Source organism: Haliaeetus albicilla, chromosome 5, assembly GCF_947461875.1.
Source record: "Haliaeetus albicilla chromosome 5, bHalAlb1.1, whole genome shotgun sequence".
Taxonomy (NCBI): domain Eukaryota; kingdom Metazoa; phylum Chordata; class Aves; order Accipitriformes; family Accipitridae; genus Haliaeetus; species Haliaeetus albicilla.
Window position 1 is genome coordinate 45,346,444 of NC_091487.1, and position 15,564 is coordinate 45,362,007.

General features: G+C 42.6%; 1 protein-coding gene across 7 annotated transcripts in view; it reads left to right on the forward strand.

Moving 5' to 3' along the window:
• The first annotated feature begins 4,311 nt into the window (after positions 1 to 4,311).
• The window catches only part of FUT8 (fucosyltransferase 8), a 138,260-nt gene continuing 127,007 nt past the window's right edge, over positions 4,312 to 15,564 (forward strand). For 3 of the 7 annotated variants that reach the window (XM_069784633.1, XM_069784632.1, XM_069784636.1), the window contains exon 1: positions 4,466 to 4,721. The gene's annotated coding sequence lies outside the window, so the exon portion shown is untranslated. Of the gene's footprint in view, positions 4,330 to 4,463; positions 4,722 to 15,564 lie in introns of those variants that run through there. The other 4 variants (XM_069784635.1, XM_069784634.1, XM_069784639.1 and 1 more) reach the window with 3 other exon arrangements.

The window sequence follows — 15,564 nt, forward strand, 5'->3', positions numbered from 1 at the left end:
ATTTGGTTTTATATTAAATGATTGATAATATTAATAGGCATTTTAAAAAAAAAGTTGTATTTAACATTGGCAGTTTCTGTAATCTCCCTGCTGATTGTGGCTTGATTTTCCTTTAAGCCTAGTGACATGTTTTCTTTAATTCTTGTGTTCTGGTTGCATTTCTGCAGATAAAAGCATACAGCTTTCCTGACCAGTACAGTGTCTGGGTACTCATAACAAGTTGACTTCTAAATGGAGGATAAATGAACTGATTTAGATGTCTATATTCTTTCCCAACTCATCCTCCTCCCCAATATATACAGTCTTTATTTAAAAGGGACAAAGGCGTAACACCCTCCCACGCCAGTCCCATTTTTTCAAATGTAATTTCTACATTCGTTTCTTAAATATACTGGATCTAAAGCTGTTCCTACCCATGCCTTATTCCTACTTTATATGAGAAAATAAAGCTTGGATAAATTATGCTAGAAACTGCACTATTCTTTGTAGCCAGCACAGAAGAAAATGCCTGTAACCCCCTCCTGTTCTGATCTTGGTTTTAGTGGTACTTGAGTTCTACTGTTTTATAGTGGTCTGCAGTAGATAATATAGAATAGCTGGTGTGAAGTAAGCCAGTTTGCACCCCCGAGCTGCATATGGAGGAATTCAGATGAGTGTGTGGTTTAACTCTGGTGTCACCTGTAGAACTGGACGTCTTTGTAAGTGAAGTATTTGCAAGGTATAGTTACACTGCAATAAATAAAAAGTGTTCAGAAAACCCAAGGTGACCAAAACCCACAATTGATGCTTAATAAAAACCCCCAAATCAATTCCATAAGTATTTTTTAAAATGCTTTCCAGCTCTGGTGATTCTTCCTTTCAAGCTTACTTCCACTACTATGATACCTAAAACCTGAATTTGCTTCTAAATTTTTTGAGGGTGTCATACAACTCAAAGGGATAAGGATTTAAGAAGTCAGGTATTTTTATAGGAGTTGGTGGTATCCATTAAGGCTGCTTTATGACACTGGGGTTTGGAGCTAGTGAAGAACAGGAGACAGCTAGCATTGCATAAAGAAAAAGTTCACAAAAGTAGGCTTTTGTTTCCTGTGGGAGTTAAATGTAGACTCCAGTATGTGTTCAAGTATTTGGGGGGCAAAGTTAAAATATCTTTACATTTCATTTTAACTCAAGTTGCTACTCAGAGTAACTTCTGAGACAGGTGGCAGGATGTCTCATCAAAGTGAAACTAGAGTTGCCCTGCTGAGATTCCACCTGCTATGTAAAAGTGCTACCACCTTCTTGCCAAATGGAAAGAATTACCTGACTCCAGCAGATTTTGAGTCTGTATCAGTTAAAAGCAATTCATTAGGGTTGTGAAAAAAACACACTAGAAAACGTACACTGGACAACTAGAACTAGAAGCCTCCACCTTAAAACTGCAGAATTGTTTAACATAATTTGTTTCCTAATCATAGGAGTGAAAAAGTGTTCCATGTTCTAGTGCAAATTTCCCTTCTCAAGCGTTTCATAGCATCCACAAAACAAGGCTCTGACCCTTTGTCACCTGAAAAAGGAGTTGTTGGTGGGAGTCACAAGTGAGGTTCTACACCTAATAAGCTTTTTGTGGTGAAAAAAAATTTAGCTACTGGCCTTTTGGTCTGGTTTGGGAAATGTACTTCTAAATGTACATACCTGCTGCATTTAGCATTTGTAAAAAGTTAGCGCTCTATAAGAGCGCTTCCCTCAGTAGCTTTTCATCTCTCTCACTAGGCATTTAATTTTCTTTCTCCCATTATGTCATGGCTTAGCACTGCTCAGGTCACCAATTCCTCAAAATAAAAATGAGGCTGGTAGCAGTAGCTGCTATAGCACGATTAGAACTAGAATACAAATAAAAATAACTCATAACTGTACAAGTTATGTGCAGATTGATCACATCTCATCCACCGGTTTCTCCAGTGGGTACTGGGTAAATCCTAGTACTATATCATTTTCTTTGATTTAAGATTATATGCCTATAGCACAGAATATCATGGACTTGAAAGCAAATAAACCAGCAGTAGTATCCTCATTGCATTAAGCAATCACTTGAAATGCATTTAATTTCACACCATAGTACAACTGAAATGACCACAAGCATATTAATGAAATAACCCATTTATTTTAGCCCTGATTTTTGTCCGGTTTTGTCAGAACTATTTGCATTGAAAGTACCCTAATATTTTGTGGGTTAGTAGCCAGATTTATGTCTATAAAACTGTATTTTCCCACTAGACAGGGAAGACCTATCAGAAGAAGCTCTTCAGTTTTCAGATGTCTCCCTGGACAATTTTATTTTCTTTCAGAATCCTTCTTTAGGTGAGATTGTCCAAGCAAAGGCAGCATGCAGTTAAATGTGTCATTTGGAAAGCTGTGCCTTAGTTTCTGGATCATCTTGATGCAGCTTAGAATCATGGAATGATTTGGGCTGGAAGGGACCTTTAAAGGTGATCTAGTCCAACCCCACTGCCATGAGCAGGGACACCTTCAACTAGACCAGGTTGCTCAGAGCCCCATCCAACCTGATCTTGAATGTTTCCAGGGTCAGGGGCTTCCTTCCCTTACCTGCACTGCATGCGCTTTTGGCCTTTTTGCATATGTTTAGACTTTCCAAATGTTTTTGATCTGTGGCACTGTTTTTTGGTTTTGGGTTTTTTTTCTTCCCGTGAAAGGATGGTAGGATAGCAAGTTTAAGGTTATTAATAATGATAGTTCAGTTTTTCTTAACTTTTTCTTATGCATGCCTTAGTGATAGATAGTTCACTAGTGGATTTCTATCACAAATGGAAGACATCTCTAAGCTCTTCTGAAACAACTGTTTTGTTCATTTACCTGTATAAACATTGTACCTAACCCAATGGGTTTTGGAACCCAAATCCTTGACTAACTCTGTAGGCATGATCACAGTATAATTGTTAGTAGTTATAATAATAACAACTGTCACAGTAATAGGGGCTAGCAGCAGCAACTCAATACTTGACAGCCATTGGCAATCTGATTATAATTTCAATTTCTAAACTAATCTCTAGTGTTGTCAGTTAGGAATTAAAACCTTAGGGAAAACTGATATATTCATTATTTTTGCATTTCCAGATCTCTCTGGAAGGTTGCTATGGGCACAGAATATCATAATTCTTCTTTCTGTCCCCTAGACAATGCTTGCAGCAGCTGTGCCCCAAGCTCCATGTTAGCAGGCAGCTGACCCATAACGTATGAAGTCAAAAGAAAAAAATCAAGAGAAACTTCCATAGACCTTATAAGGACATTTGCAAACTGTTAGTGGTTCTGGGAAGACAAAAAAAAAAAGAAAAAAAAAAAAGAAGAGGTGCTTGTGGAACAAGCTGGAGAAGACAAGTGCGAACAAATACATGACAGAGCACCGATACGCAGGAACAGCTCCTCTGAGACTGGGAGGGAGTGTAAGAAGGATGTGATAGTTACAAAAAAATCCATCGCTACCAGCTCTAGCTTTTACATAAATCATAGGATACTGAAATGTACTCCTACTGCGATTCCCCCTCCACACGCTACCTTCCCTTCTCTGCCATTTCATCTCCCAAGAACACTGAAACATTCCCAGTGCACTGTGCAAACTTTGCAAACGTGCACCGCTTTCCCATGTGAATGCTTAGGAAGTCACAGTTGTGTGAAAGGCCCTGAAATTCTGCATCTACCCGAGTTCACGTGTGTTTACGGGTGTTTTCGGGAAGCGTTTTGACAAGCCACAAAAGCAGAACAAGTCACAAGTGCTGAAGCAGCAGCCGGACTCGTCAGGGGTGCTGGGGCAGACCAGGCCTCCCCCACGCCCCAGCAGACACAGCGCACTTCTTTTACTCTCTGAAGACAAAATCTTGTGAGACTTCCGTCCTCTGTAGGGATCGTTATATTAAAAAAAACCCCAAACATCAAACCAACCACGCTGAGCTCCTTCCTGGGGCGAGATGCAACAGCATCATGGGCGGGGATCTGCCTGTTGCAGCCAGCAGACCCCGGGGAGGGGAGGACGGGGCTCCGGCCAGCGCCTGGCCAGCTCCTCCGCTCCTCTGCTGGCACCCACGGGCAGCCTGCGGCCGACCCTGCCCGCCGGCACGGCACGGCACGGCACGGCACCGACCGCTGCCGCCCGCCGGTTGAAGACCGGGGGTACGCAGCAGATAGGCGGGCGGGGGCGGAGGGGGGGGGTGTGTGTGAGGAAACGTCTGTCCCCCGGCGCGCATGCGCGCCGCGCCCTCCAGCGCTCCGTGACGAGAGCGCTCGAGCAGCATCGGCAGCCCGGCTCGCGCGCTCCGATAGGCCGCCTTTACCCCGGTAGGCGCGCGCTCCGCGGCGGAGCTCTTCCTAGGGCGGGCGGGGCGGGGGGGGAAGCGCAGCGCGCGGGGGCGCGCGCGCGCCGTCCGTTGCTCTCGCCGCGCGCCTGCCCCTTCGCTGTCAGCGGCTGCGCTCGCGCGCGCGGGCGCGCGCGGCTCCCCGCCCGCGGCGCGCGCTCGCTCGCTCGCTCCCTCCCTCCTTCCACCGCGTCTCGCGCTCCGTCTCCTCAGTCCGCCGGCGGCTCCGTTAAGCGGCGGCGGCGGGTTCCTGCTTCCGTCTCCTCACCGCGCTGTGTGTCCCCGTCCCCCCCCCCCCCGCCGCCCCTCCGCTCGCCCCGGCGTCTCCCCGCGGCCGGCAGCCACGGCGACGGCAGCGCGGGCCCCGGCACTCGGGTAAGGGGATGCGGGGGCCGAGCGGAGAGCCGCGGCGGCGGGGAAGCGGGTACCGAGCGGAGACCGGGGCTGCTCCAGCCGGCGCTCCCCATCCCTCCCCCGGGCCTGGCGCCGCCGCTCTTGCGACTCCGGCGCTGCTCAGCAACCGCTGCCGCCGCCGGGGTGGTGGTGGCGGCGGCGGCGGGGAGGGGGCCGGTTCCCCGCCGTGCAGCCGGGGTCCCCGTGGGCTCTCTCACCTGAGGGGCGCTGGTGGGGCCTGACGCCGCCGGAGAGCGCGGCGGGGGCCCCGCGCCCGGCGGGGGCAAGGGGAGGCCGGGGCTCGGCGGGCGGCTGGGGCATCACCGTCGGCGGCGGGGCCGGGCCGAGCCCGGGAGGGAGGTGCGTGCGAGCCCCGGGCGGCGGCGTTGCCCCGGGGAGCGGCGCGGGCAGCCCGGGTACCCGCGGCGGGGAGCGCGGCCGCCGCCGCCGTCCCGTGCGCGGCGGCCGGAGGGCGCGGGGGGCGGCCTCCAACTTTGCTTGTCCCGGGAACTGCGGCCGCCCGAGGGGACGCCTGGTTTGGGCAGAGAGAAATAGACGGGAAATGTGGGCTTTACGGACGGACCTTACTCTCTAGGGCCGCCTGGTAGCTCGAGGAAGTGGTTGTCTTCACCAGGGTGCAGAGCCATCTGTTGTTGCCCGGGGCTTTTCCCACGGCGACCTTTACCGTGTTTCGGCACGTTTAGCTGCTTTGGTCTTGGATTCTGTTGCTGATAAGGTTCCGGCGATTTTTCCTCTAGCCAAGTTTATGCTTAATGTACGCTCAGGTCTTTCACACGTGTGTGCGAGTGTGTACCCACTGTGTTCTAGGTGCTCTCCAAAGACCAGGCTCTGACCCTCTGCTTTCAGAAGCTCGTGATTGAGGGTACGAGAATAGGTAGAGACTATAATGCCGTGTTGTGGGTTGTACCAAAAAGCCTATGGGCATAGACGTCAGCTGAAAAATTGCTTGTGGAAAGACTGTAAGTTCCTCGGGGCAGTACCAGTACTGTCCTTGTGTCCTCAATGCACACCTGGTACTCTGTGATCCACATGCTGTGTGTACATGGATGTGGAAAACAACTGTGTGTTCAGGACATTCTTTGCTTTGTCTGTGATCTTGTATTAGCACTTAGGGCTTTTTGTGTGTGTGTGTGTATATTGAAACATACACATCTGCTGAAACGCGTATGTTTCAGTATACACATGTACATTTATACACCTATACTTACACGTACTCCCTCTACTCCAACATGCAGTATTTTAATGTCTAGGCGTTAAAGTTAATGGAGTAAATACTTAAGAAGGAGTGTTTAAGCATGGAAAGGTTTTTGATTTTACTTAATTCTTCTTTTCTCTAAGTCATTCTCCGCTGTAAATTGTCAAAAACTTTAGAAAAGTCGGAACTGCAAAAGCAAATAAATGGCCAACATTGCCTGGGGTGCTGCTGCTGCTGCTTGGGGTGGTTTTACAGAAGGCTCTGTTACAATTCCTTCCATTATTAAAGAAACCTAGTTATTAGGAGTCGGAGACTATGCTTTGATGTATTTCCAGTAACGTCTGTTTCTCTGGTTATTACTGGTATGCTTACTGCCAAATTTTTATTGATACTTTGTTAGGGTTTCATATGTTTATGTACCTTAAACTGGCAAACTAGCATATTGCAAAGTTTGTGTATTTTCCCAACAATGCGTAATGAGACAACCTTTTTTTTCAGTGTTGAAAGTATAATTAATTATTCATATTTTCTGAGCAAGGAGTTCAGTAACGAGGGAAGGGTAGGAATCAACCTGGAGTGTTGAATCATGCAAATTCACTCTTTTAGTGATGTAGCTGCCAGGATATTTGACAACTGGGAAATACAGAGGGCCAGATTGGAAGTTGTAGCTTGCCTTCTCTTTTACTCTAGTGTCTTCATTTGTTTAAAATTTTGGCCGCTTTGTTGGCTGAGCAACTGAAAAGATATTAGTTGTAGCTAATATTGGAACAAGAAAAAAATATTAGCTATACTTGCTGGAGTAGAAATGGAGCCAGTTCACCTGAAGTGAATTAGTAAAGGTAGTACTAAATCACACAGGGGCTTCCTTTTGTTTTGACAAACAGAGGCTTGGTTGTATAATGGAATGTTTATATATTACCAATATTGCAGACCATTCATAGGATTAATCTGAAAAATTGTATTCTTGGTCCATTCCTGTCTCTCTGTAGCTGTATAGAATTGCTGCTTTATCTGTCAGATCTCTTCTAAACCAAATGATTTTCCTCATCTTGGAATTTATGTACAGTAAAAAATAATAAAAGATAATTTTACATATACATTACCTGATCAGTCTGTTCACTGGCATTTAAGGGGGTAAAGATGAAGAAGATCTGGACCTGAGTATTTAAATCCTTGTTGCAGACTCAGAATTTAAAATAAAAATTACTATAATTTTAGGCTGGTCTGGAGGGGGAGCTAGCGTCAAAGCAAAATGTGACTTAATTTTTTTCTAGACCCATTCAAAAGCTTGCTGTTTGGTCATAGAATATGCTTCTAATACAATAAGGAAAACAAATGTAGATGATGCATGCTGTGTGTGATTGCATTAATATGTATCTCTTTTATATGATGAATATAATCTGCAAGTGAAGTGATATTTTGGTTTTTTTAGGGAAATCGTGCCTATGTTTTGTTATTATGCAACAAAAACTATCTTCAAAGAACTTTGAAGCTGCAAGATCAAGCTCTCATAAATCATGAAATGCCAGAATTGGGGATTCTTGTAAGAACTATAGTTTGGCCTGTAAATGTAAGGTTAAATGTTAACACTTTCCCCTACAATGTTTCTTTCAGTATATAGTATAGAATGGCATAGATTGTGTTCAGCGAGCAATATTGAATCTTTTTCCTTGGTATTGAATAATGTGTGGCCTTACTATTTGTTATGTGCTGTTCATACTGTACCTTCTTAACTTCCTCTTTTGCTGTTTCATTACCTTCAGTATCTAGTGCCTGCATGTTTCACTAGTAGTATTTTCACAGACACCTCTGGAGATGTGTTATGTGTCCCTTCGTGTTGCATATCCAATGTAGGGCCTTTATGATATGATTTTTCAAAATAATCTATCAGTCTTTTAATGATTTGTGTGTTCTACAGTGTTTTCTCATAAAGGTCTGTCTCCCTATGTAATTTACTGACAATAACCTGGCTTTTCTTCTCTCTCTCTTTTTTTTTTTTTTTTTTAATAGATCACTTAACAGGGATCCATGAATGCATATGCTAGAAAAAACCTCACTGATTGATTTGTAGTATGGTGTCTGTTGATTTAGACTGCAAGGATAAATACTTATATCTGCTGCAATGTTAACGCCAAGACAGTAAGTCCAAAATTTTGATGAAGAGTGGATTGCCCATTGAAAGTTTTTTTTTTGTTTTTTTTTTTTTTTAGGTGATTTGCTTGCAAGGAACAAGAAGAAAATCAGATTATCCCAGACAATATTAATTCCTTCTCTTTTTTCTGCAATACCTATCTTATTAACAGCACACTTGCCACCATTTGCAGTCCATATGGCAAGGTCCTTATATAATATAGTGTAATTATTTAGATTTTTTTTTAACATCTTGTTCAGTAATACAGCAAGAGTACCTTGCACACAAGGGCACAGAGAACAAGATCAAATAATCTTTAATTTTTGTGATGTGACTATAATTTTTTTTTTTTTTTTCAAACTGAGGGTCATGTTTTTGGTACACATCTGTTTAAAAAAAACATAATTCTTTGCACATAAACAAAATGTTCAACATGCTAGATTAAAAAAGGCAGCAACTCTGATGGACAGGAGGAAACCTTTTATCATACGGGATTGCATTGTAGCATATAAGTCTTTAGAAAGGCTGAAATTTGTATATTTTGCCATGAGACTTCTGCCACTTGAGCTAGCAGAGAATGTGATACTATTAATTTGTAATTCATCTGTGGTCCAAATGATATGGTCTGTGAATGATTTACTGAAATTTTTAAGTGTTTCAAAGTAGTGAGAAACTCTGGAATCTTGGGTTCTGTTCTAGGCTCTGGGAATGAGCATGTTCTGGTGGATGCTGTTTTTTCTGCCTATTCCTTCTGTGATACCTACTTAAATATCTTCCCCGAAAATCCCTATTGGGACATTTGTCCCAATCTTCTTTGTCCTAGTCTGAAATTTTTATCGCAATCCTATTTTCCCCATGTAAACAGTTTGTTTCTTGCTAAAGGGCTTCTTACCTGAGATCCAGAACTGTTGTGCAGGGAGATTCTAAGTAATAAATTGTTTATCCCAGTGTTCTTTCACTGTTTGAATCCTGTCCAGCTATTCACACTCCTGTCTGCTGGTCTCAGGCTTCTGTCCACTCTCCTCAGCTTCACATCCAGTTCTCTATCATGGCTAGGATCTGTCCTCTCTCTGTTCTGTATTTCCACTGGCTCCTGTCCTATCTTCTGAAGTTTTCCAACTTCAGTGTTGTACTTCATTCTGGTCTTCCTGCCTAGCTGGTCTCTTATCTGAATTTTTTTTTCCTTTCCTACCAGCCTTCTCACCCATCTCAGACTTGGTCTGTATCCCAAATTCAAGGTTCTGTTCACCATGTCAACTCTTATCAGCTTTTTCCCACATTGCAGTTCTTTCTTCAGTCAAGTCCTATTGGTCCCCTTCTTTTCCATCTCTTTGTTCATGTGGGTAGCTCACCTTTTCATGCTTGCTGGGTCCAGCAAGATATCACTGAGAAGCAATTTAGATGCCAGTGATCCATACTGATACTCAGGAAAACAAGCAGGCCTATCAAGGGATGAGCTTGGCTTAACAGGGAACTCTTGTCTGAGCTCCAGTGATTAAAAATGGGATATACAAACAGCGGAAGCTGGGACAGGCTACGAAGGAGAAATTCAGAAACATTGTCCAGTTATGTAGGGATGACATCAAGAGAGCCAGTGCTTACCTAGAGATGACACTTGCAAGGGAGGTTAAGGCCAGCAAGAAGAGTTTCTTCTAGTATGTTAGTAGTAAAAAGCTGGACAAGTAAAATATGGGGTTCTTTCTGAATGTGATTTAGTGACAGTGGACACGGATAAGGCTGAGGTACGCAATGCTCTCTTTTACTTAGTGAGTCTTCACTAACAAGGTCTCCCAGGCCTCTGTGCTTAGTGGCAGGGTTTGAGGAGAGTAGCTACCAGCAGTGGATGAGGATCGAGTCGGGGATTATTGAGAGAACTTGAAACGTACGAGTCCGTGTGGCCAAATGGTCTGTGTCTGAGGATGTTGATAGGGCTGGTCAGAGTCACAGTGAGGTTGCGCCCCATCATCTTTGAAACATCTTGGATATCAGGAGAGCTTCCCAATGACTGGAGAAAGGTACAAGTTGCACCCTTCAAAAAAGGCCGAAATACAGTCCAAGGAGCTACAAAGCTGGCTGGCTTCCTTTTTGTCCCTGGGAAAATAAGGGTGTGGGTGTTCTTGGAACAAGTTTCTGGGCACAAGAAGAAGGAAGTGATTGGGAACAATCAGCATGGATTTATCAAAGGTAAATCATGCATGACTAGCCTGATTGCCTTCTATGGTAAAATGGCTGAATTTTTGAATGAGGGAAGAGCAGTGGATTTCTTCTACCTTGACTTTAGCAAGGCTTTCAACTCTGTCTCCAACGATATTCTTGTATCCAGATTTGGACATGACAGTCTGAGTGGATCGAGAACTAGACAACTAAAAGACTGGTTGGATGGACTCAGAAAGTAGTGGTTAATGTGTCGTATAGGGAGGTTGGTAACAAGTGGGGTACTGCAGGGATTCATCCTGAGAAGGTGATGGATGTGCTTTTGTGCTTGCAGATGACACCAAATTGGGGGGAATAGTTGATATGCATGAGGACAGGGCTGCCATTCAGAAGGACTTTGGCACTGTGAACACAAGGCCCACCTAGAACCTTATGAAATTCAAGGGCAAATGCAAAGCCCCGCACTTGGGAAGAAGGAGCACCTTACAGTGATACAGGCTAGGGACTGACTGGCTGGGAAACAGCTCTGCTGGAGAAACCTGGGATCCTGGTGGACTGCACTGACCATGGGCCAGCAGCAGCATGCCCTTGCAGGAAAGATGGGCAACAATGTTCTGGGCTCTATTAACAGGAGCATAGCCAGTAGGTGGAGGGAAGTGGTTATGTTTCTGCTTGGTGCTCATTAGGCTGCATCTAGAGTACTGCACTTGGTTTTGTGACCCTCAATACAGGAAAAAACATTGATAAACAGAAGTTAATTTGGTGGAGGACTAACAAGTTGGTTAGGGAGCTGGAGCACTTGCCCTGTGAGGAGAGGGTGAGAGAGCTGGGTTTGTTCAGCTGGCAAAGAGGTGGCTTCAAGGGGATCTGACAACAACCTGCTGGTGTTTTTGAGGGGATGGAGTCAGTCTCTTTGTTGAGGCATGTGGTGGCAGGACAGGAGGCAGTGGTCATAAATTGAAACAAAGAAGGTTCAGACTGGATACAAGGAAAAACTTGCTCTCCATGAGTGTAGTCAAGCTGTGGAAGAGGTTTACCAGAGAAACTGTGTAGCTTCTGTTTTAGAGGTTTTCAAGACCCAAATGGATAAAGCTGAGCAACCTGTTCTCATCTGATAGTTGACGTTGAGCAGGAGGTTGGACTAGGGACATCTGGAGGTCCCTTCCAACCTGTATTATCCTATGAGTCTACAACTGTGGATGCTTAGCTCCCAGAAGCCTTATACTGGAATGCAGTCAGTACAGACAGAATGTGTAGGTGACTTGTATATAACATATCAAAACAAAATCAATAACAGTAACATTACAGTGAGCTTGACAAAAGTATCATTTGTGTGTCAGGATATGCATTTTGCTGTCTCTTAGGAAGATGCATGTGGAACTTAAAGCATGCAAGTGATTAAACTTTTTAAAGAAAAAATAGCCTTTTGTAATGGAGCAAAAGTGTATTTTTGTGTAGCTTTCCTTGGAAAGGGGAAAAAATATGTTTTGCATATAATGAAAACATTGAAGTAGCTCAGCTTTGACATGGGCACCTGGCACAGTGGGTCATCTTGGAAAGCCTTTGGCAACTTAAAAGAAATTAAAAAATGAATTTTCTACAAGGAAGTATCTGGCAGCCTTAAAAATAGGTGATCTTTCTGGGTCATTTGTCATGATATGTATGTAAATTCATATTATGTAGCTCATAATGCATCACTTCAAGGTGGTGATTTTCTGACTGTTAAATCAGTTGCAATCAATTCTGATTTTTTTTTTTCCTCCCAAATATATGATATACTAGCTCCCTCACATGATTATTGCTTCTTCCTGTTGTTTTCTCCTCTCCCTCCCTCCCCCTCCACTTTTTCAGAGTGGGAATGGGGAACAAACAAAAGAGGAGGAGCAGTCCTAAGATATGAGGAGGCCAGTAACTGTTTTGGAAGACTTTTGGCTACAGGTCTTCAAATCAGAAGAGTTGCCTGTAGCAAAGAGCTACTGTAAAATGACAGGCTGGTGATTTTTTTTTTTTTAATTTTTTTTTTATTATTATTTTTGTTACTGAAGTATGAGATGCTATATGAGAAAATCTTTGAATGACCCTTTTCTGAGGTTTTTGCTCCTTTATTTGTATTTGCTAACCTGTGGTCTTTAGGGATCCTCCCTAAGACAAATGGTGATTTCTGTAGCAAAGCATAGCTTCCAGTGACTCAACCATTTTACTTAGTTCCTTCAAATATTAGATATTAATAAAGCATAATTTACATAATTTATTTTCAGGTATAATACATTCAAAATAAAATGAAACACTTCAGGTATTGGTCATTCTAGAATTTGGTGAAGTTTTGTGCTGCTACAGTTGCTTTATGGTAGCAATATTAATTCTGAATGTGAATGCTTTTTAGGAGTCTGCTTTCATTATGTGTTTGCTTCATAACCTTATAGTGGTAAGGTGAATAATTTTCTGTAATATTAGAGAGTTTCTTTTGTGAGACAGTTAATAGCAATGAATATCACTATGACATTATTAATTCTGCAAGGTAAAGACTGTTTTTAGAAGCTTGTGGAACATTGCTGTGAATATCTTACGGAAGTTAATTCTGACTTGCTGTGTGTTGAACTCTTTTCTTCAAAGCTTTGCTCATACAAAAGGTTTTGTAAAAGAACAGTAAGAATTCTGTTTCAACAACCTTCCAATGGTCATCTTTAGTTTATTAAATTACTTATGTTGAACTTCCCCATAGTTTGGTTAGGACTTGCACAGTGTCATAATATTTTTTTTATGGTAAGTCTGATTTGTGTGGGTACAAATACATTTGTCAAGCTTTTTGGAGTTTTTTTTAATTTTTTTGAGGTGTTTATGTGCATGTATGTAATAAATACTTGTGTTAATATTTATCTGACATGCTGTTTATTGAACAGTTCATAAAACTTTTTTTTTAAATGAATTCTTTAAATTATTAGTGTATTCAATTACATAAATTTTTTCTTTAAACTCTTTGCCTATAAGGAGATTTCTGTTGACCAAGTGACTCATTTCAAAATGTGAGCTTTCAGATTGCCTGCAACCTATGTCTTTAGCTCCGTGCCTCTATTTATGATGATAAAATATGTAATATACCTGAAACATGTATACAGGTTTCTGATATGCTGTTCTTAGCTGACATCTTGTGCCTTTTTGGGTCTTTGCAAAACAGCTTCCTCTGTTTGACAATCAGTATGGATATTCACACATTAGATGATTGCATACTTGAGACTGAACAGTTTTTGCTGTTGCGGTGTATGTAGTGGATTGATGGCGTCTCTTCTCTCTCTCTTTCCTGTTTTTCTCTCACTCCAGTATGGACTGAGCATGATGTTCTATGATATGGAATATCCCTTTGGCTAGTTTGGGTCAGCTGTCCTGGCCATGCTCCCTCCCAGCTTGTTGTATACCTGCTTGCTGGCAGAGCATGGGAAACTAAAAAATCCTTAACTTTGGATAAATGCTACTTAGCGACAACTGAAACATCAGTGTGTTATCAATGTTATTCTCACACTAAATCCAAAACACACTGTACCAGCTACTAAGAAGAAAATTAACTCTGTCCCAGCCAAAACCAGGATAGTTGTATAAGACCATCATGGCAGGACACATTATGTCTTTAGTTTCAGTGGTCTAGGCAAGCATTTGTTCCTTATTTAGGGCAAGGTTTGAATTCACGGAAGAAAAAAAATAATTTAAAAATATATTAATTGTTTCCCCTACTTAATGGTTTTGTTTCACTGAGACACCTTTGTGATATTGAGCCATGCTTTGGTAAGCTTAGATAGTCTCTGCACTTCTTTTTTCTGTGCTCTGGGTTTTTTAGCTTTTTCAAAGGTTTGGGAAGACTTGGTCATAGATTATAATCTTCTGGATATATGTCTTCACATTTCTGTTCATTAAATAAGTCTCTGTTTCACAGTTCTGTTGGGTTTGTTAAATTATTTTTTTTTGAACAGTACAATGTCTTACTTTTTGATCTGTCCATTGCTTGGGGTGTTTCCAAGTTAGAGCAGTTGGGACGGTATGAATTACACCTTTTTCGTGATGTGGCCCACTGTTTAGGACACAATGGCATTGAAAGATGTTCTCCTCGAGTTGTTCTTCCTTGCAGATGCCTATTTAACACTCTGGATTTTGGGTTGAACTGCTAGACATTCTCTCTGCAACTTTTGTTGTCTTTTAACTTCAGTGAGGTGGTGCTGGACTAGGTATCAATACTCTTAAGTTTGCCCTACCATGCTGTAAAGATGGATGACAATTTGGGTAGTATGTCAGCTTACATTACACCCTATGACAACATCTTCAAACTCTGCAGATGTGAGTGTGCTTTGTGTACTTTCTAGGGAGCAGGAGATGCTGTCCCTTGGCAGGTTGTTGATGGCTTCTTCTGATGTAATTTTTTTCCTTCAGTGACAGCAGGACCCTTGGAATGCATGTGAGAAAGCTCTTTTATCCTCCACTTGATTACAATGGATAGTGCTCTTGCAGGATGAGGGATTCAGTATAACCTAGAGCAAAGAAATGTTGATCTCTCGAGGGGCTAGACATACATATAAGATACAGAGAGTTCAGCATAATTTAAAATGCTTGTTTCCTTTTCCTGTGCAACATATTGCAGTGTCATGCATAGGTAATGATAGATAATAACTCTGCAGATTCTGTGTCTACAGAAGTGCTGAGAGAACTTTTTCTCTACTCGGTTGATTGCTCTTCAGACCTCTCTATGTGTGTGCACAAAATCACTTGCTTGCAGTTTTATCCTCAGGCGCGGTGAAGACACATCTCTGGTATACCCCTGGTTGCTTCAAGGTATTGGGCCAAGAATAGGAAATATCCCGAGTATGGAAATCTGACAGTAAGGTCATAAAACCATGTCTTGAGATGTAACAGGATAAGCTGGTATCTCTCAGCCAGAGACGTTTTGATCCTAGATTCTCCACAGAATGAATTCGAGATACCATTTTACAGAACATTGATTTTTGCTTACTTCCAAGTCCACTGTTTCCTGAAGTCCTACAGGAGATGAGATCCTGCTGTTCCTGCTTTGCAGAGACAGTTACAATTTTGTGGCCAACTATACTATCAGTTAGGACCTCCAGGACTCTGCCTTTCATGGCACATTTTCTTATGTAGATTGTGAGTACATCTATTTCAACTGTATCAATCTCAGGTTTACTATTTGAGTGCTATGACTGTTTAGGGTGGGCTTGCTCATTCTTCACAAGTATAGAAAGGGAACTGTCAGACTTGTATGCCTGCCTAAGTGGATTAGTTAGCCAGATGCATGTCTCCAGTGTTGGTCCGTTCACAGTTACAGT